We start from the raw sequence: 5,462 nt of genomic DNA, 5'->3' as shown, positions 1-5,462 counted from the left end.
CTGGTTAAAAACTTTAGGAGTCTAAATTGTATCTTTTACTAAATTGAACACTACATCAAAGCAAATATTTTAAAACAAAAACAAAAAACCCAGCCAAATTGCAATTCACAAGCTGGAAGCATTCTATCTCAATGAGAAACACAAAAACATTATTTAACAACTTATTTCAACTTCAAGGAAACCTCAACAAAAAAATTTCAACAGATACACAGGTCATGCTATAATTGGAAGTATATTTAATACTTACAATTTCATAGTTTTACTTTCATAAAATCAAAAGCTCAAGTAATTTAAGTGAACAGAAAGTCTCAATTAAAATTCTTTTCTTACTATAAAGATTATAAATTTATTCTGCCCGTAATGTAGGAGATTTATATCACCTTTTGTCCTTGGTTGAAGTTACTCATTTAGTACACATGACAACTTAAACCCATACAAGAAATCTTTGCTGATAGCCAAGGAATACTCAAAAAAATGTAAGCTCTCCTGGGCATCTAATGGAATATTGTGTATCTCTGAGTATGCCAGGCAGGATGTTTCAATATATGAGAGTGTGGTCTTAACGTTTATTTTATTTTATTTTTTTTGAAAGCAGGCTTTTTCTGAATACAGAAAAGCTCCAACAGTGGAAGGGGACCCGAAGGGGTTGCCCTTAAAGTTTATTTTAAAACGTAGTATAGTATCTGTAAGAAATACTTGAAAAATGCAAATAACTTATTCAAGTTCTAGTAAGACAAACAATTCCATTTCCAAATGCCACCAGGCGCTCCTCTCCCATCAACTTCAGAAATGACTTCCATGAACACCCATGTTAGAAAAGAGAAGCTATGGCCAAACTCGGTGGTTCAGCCTGTAATCTCAGCGCTTTGAGAGGCCAAGGTGAGTGGATCACCTGAGCCCGTGGGTTCGAGACCCGCCTGGGCAACTTGGCGAGACTTCATCTCTACGATAAAAAAAAATTAGCCAGGCGTGGTAGCGCACGCCTGTAGTTCCAGCTACTTGGAAGGTTGAGGCGGAAGGATCGCCAGAGTCCAGCAGGTCGAGGCTGCGGTGGCCGGGAGCAGCCAGTGCACTTCAGTCTGGGCGACAGAGTGAGACTCCAACTCAAAAAAAAAAAAAAAAAGAAAAGGAAAGCTATTAAACATAGGGTTTTTTTCCCCTTACAGACTAATCTGAAAGCACCATTCTACCATGAAAGCTTAACAACTTTTTTAAGAAAAGTAGATCTCTCTAAGGCTACTTTAAATAACCTGCCATTTTTTCTTTATTATGAAGACTTTTAGGAAAATATAACACACGGAGTACCCTGCCAATAAAAAATTATGTCAGAGTTTAAAGAAAGGAACTGATTTAAATATATATAAAGTAACCACGAGATTCCCCTTAGGTTACATACCATCAAGTTCAAAAAATAAATTCGGTCCTTTGCCACTACTAATTCAGCCCTTGGAATTTCATTTGAATTGCTTATGCTATCTTTTCTATGGGTAAACATTCATTACATGCCACTAAGTTTAAAATAAATCAGTCTGACTGTGTAAACCAATACTCTCTTAAGCAGAGTTAACAAATGAGATTCTGCCTAGGTAGAACTCAAAAATCAAATGTGCATTATCATCATTAAATTATTTTTATTGATTTATTTATTTAAGAGACGATGGGGTTTCACTCCATCACCCAGGCTGGAGTGCAGCAGCACAATCATCGTTCACTACAGCCTCAAATTCCTGGAGATCCTTCTGCCCCAGCCTCTTGAGTCTCTTGAGCCTCTTGAGTCTCAAGCCTCCAGTACACAGCACCAAGCCTAGCTAATTTTTTTTATTTTTTGTAGACACAGGTTCTCACTATGTTGTCCAGACTGGCCTGGCCTTAAGCGTCCTCCTGCCTTGGGCTCCCAAACCACTAGGATTACAAGCATAAGCCACCACAACGGACCCATCATTAAATTCTTAAGTATAACTGAAGAACAAAAAAGCAGAAAGAGCTCTAAATGACACGTAAACACCAAATTTAGAGATACTTTTAAACTATAACAAGTTTTACTCACAAACACTTAGACAATAATAAACCGCAAGACATACTTAAGATGCTCATTCCAGTCCACCCTTAGAAATCAGGAGGCAAAGGCAAAATGGAAAGGCCACAGAAACTGCGTGGGCCTGGGCTCTCCAAAGGTTAGGATCAGAAAGCAGTGGAAAATGTGATTGAAACTGAGGATTTGCAGGATGATGTTAGCCTGCATTCTATGATAGAAAACTGCTGTAGGAGAGATATTAGGAACAATTGGAAAAATGTGAACACAGATACAGGGTACTAGATTAACATAACAGAATTATTGCTGTCTCAAGTATGGACATGGTAACTGATACACGGAAGAATACTCACTCCTTCTTAGGAATGCTGGGATATATAGGGATGAAGTGTCATGATATCTGCAACTTCTTTTCAAATAATTTAGGGAAAAATGTAAGTATAGAAAAATACAGAGATACAGAGAGATAAAACCCCAAATGGCAAAATGGCAAAAACTGCTGAATCGAGGTAAAGGGTATATGTAATTGAATATTTTATGTAATGAAAAGTTGTAAAAATTATTTTATTATACAATATTTAAAGCCTACAGAAAAGTATGAAGAACAATGTAAAAAAAATTCCCATGAACCCACCATCCAGTTGACTGACTGATGTTTTTATAGAGATGAGGTGTCCCTATGTTGCCCATGCTGGTTTCAAACTCCTGGCCTCAAGCAATCAGTCTCCCAAAGTGCTGGGAAGTTGAGCCCACCCCACCAAGATAAAACATTACCAATAAACTCTACCCTCCTCCTACCTGTCCCTGCCCATTATGAGTAACCACTATCCTGAATATAAAAGTGTTTAAAAAAAAAAAAGGACTATTTTTCCAATTGGTCTGCTCAGAAAGAAATCAATTACTGGACCAATTTAAAAATCCCTCAGAAGATCTCATTTTAATATATTATTATTTAATTATATTTCCTAAATGGAATAGATTGAAACCAAAGTCATTCCCTAAAAGGTGGAAGAATGTTACATACAATCAATTTGGCACTTAGGGGAAGACACAATGCTCTCAACCTCAAGGCTTCCTGTATTACCACTCAGTGAACCTGCCATTCACGAGAGTATCTACCCTGGACGTTTCCCTAATTATGTCCTCTTTTCTTTAATATAAAAGTTTATCTTTCTTTCTGCACTTTGCTTTATTTGAAAAAGAAAAATCTCAACAGGCACGGGGTGGCTCACGCCTGTAATCCCAGCACTTTGGAAGGCCAAGGCAGGAGGAACGCTTGAGGCCAGGGGTTTCAGACCAGCCATGTCAACATAGTGAGACCTCATCTCTACAAAAACTAAAAAAGCTAGCTGGGTGTAGAGGCCTGCCACTGTAGCCCCAGCTACTCGGGAGGCTGATGCAGGAGGATACCCTGAGCCCAGGAGTTGGAGACAGTGAGCCGTGATGGCACCACTGTAGTACTCCAGCCTGGGTGATAGTTAAGACCCTGACTCAAAAATTTTTTTTTTAATGATACATTGAAGCTGTCTTCTCAACCGACATTTCTACCACTCCCTCCAGAGCTTAGACAATTTTCTATCCCTGCCATTTCCTAAAATATATCAACACTCTCAAATCACTTCTTTTCTCTACCAGTACTATATACTGAGGACAAGAAATCTGACATCATTGTGTAGAGATTATCTTACCTACTCTAAAATGACCTCTTTGAAGCATCAGCCTGCAAATCTGATTCCTAACTGGTGGATGAGTCAGTGCTGTTGACCTCTATCCACACATTAGTATTTTGGTCATGTCTTCTCCAGCTTGTCTTTCTTTAATCCTTTCTCACACAGAAGCCCAAATTCTCTCCTTCCTATTACATCTCTTACTTACCAGGCTAGAAACAACACGGAGGTGCAAATCCAGCAAACAAGGCACACCAGCCAAGTACACATACTGTGTCTTTGATGACATAAGTCCTTGTTTAGGTAAACTGGGTCAGAGACAGTGGAGGCGTTATCCAGTCTCCACTGCAGCCTCTCGACCAATCCAGTCAAAACCATTCTCAACTCCTAGCCCCTCAAAAGGCAACCCAAGGACAAACTCTAATAACGGTCAATTTTTTCTTTATTTTTTAAATTTCTTTTTCACGCAACTGCCTCTTCACAGAAATACCAATTTTACATGTAAATTTTGACTATGGCAGTTTAAAAACCAGACTCTCCTGAAGAGAAGCTCAGAAGAATAGAAATGAAGCTTCCATCTAAAAGGAATGACAAGAGTCCATGAGCTCTTCACAGAACACAAAGCAACAACTAAACTGTGAACTCACAAAGGTTAGGCACAACGTCCCTAACGCTGTCTGCTGTCTTCCCCTTTCCCCGTATCTCCAGGCACAAGACATGCTTGACAGCCAGTGAACAACTGTTCCTGCCCTCCTATAACTAGAGAATTTAAAAAGACCAGCCTCAAACTCAGCACTTGATTCTCTGACACCACTGCCAAACGACAACCCAGTCTCTCCGTAACCCCTCCAATGACAGGAAACAACCCCTCATGAGGTAATCCATACCTTTTAGAAAAGTCTTCATAATATGCATCCAAATCTGTCTTCTGTAACTTCCTACCCAGAATGACTTCTGGAGTCAGCCCAGTGTTTCAGTCTTTGGACACACACTGGAAAATTATCTGAGGCTAGCTACTTTAACTTTTGGGCCTCAGATTCTCTGCTAAAACCAAATTCCTTATCACGCAAGACTACAATCAATACACAAAACAACAAATATAAAATGTCAGGCACAGTGCTAGATGTAGTCACTGAACAAGTGTTCAGTAAATGTTAGCTGCCCCCTGCCTCACCTACGTTTCCCTCGTCTACACGAGGCCCTTCCAATAATCTGAATCTGCAATGAGTTCTTAAATCACACTTAAGTTTAGTCTTCAGGCTAAATATCCTCCAGATTCTTCTGTCACCCTCTTATGATGTGATTTCAAGTGACTTCTCCATTTCAGTAATCTTTTTCTGGACACATGAGAATTTACTAACATAGTGCCAAAAAAACGAGTATAGTATTTCCAGTCATATACAACCATCCCCCCTTACTTGGGGCACTTCCTACAGACCAAGAGACAAAGTGTTAAGGGGTGGCTGTAAATATTATTTTAACTCATACTATGCTTAGAGTTAACCAACATATTTTTTATTAAATTAAACAATGACATCCCTCTACTTGGTCTTTTTCTAAGGAAACAATATAGTAGACCTAAAATATGAGAAATTCTAATTTTCCCATGCAAAGATTGTAGGTACATTTGATCACATAACAGAGCAAGGATTTTAAAAAAAACCCATGAGTCAAATAACTTTTTAAAAAATAAGCTTTTTTTTTTTTTTTTGGCTCATGTAGTATAAATCATTTGAGTCAAATATCTTTTTTTTTTTTTTTTT

Source organism: Carlito syrichta, unplaced genomic scaffold, assembly GCF_000164805.1.
Source record: "Carlito syrichta isolate Samal-C Ts95f unplaced genomic scaffold, Tarsius_syrichta-2.0.1 Scaffold304619, whole genome shotgun sequence".
In the NCBI taxonomy this organism is placed as follows: domain Eukaryota; kingdom Metazoa; phylum Chordata; class Mammalia; order Primates; family Tarsiidae; genus Carlito; species Carlito syrichta.
This window is presented reverse-complemented; position numbering follows the sequence as displayed.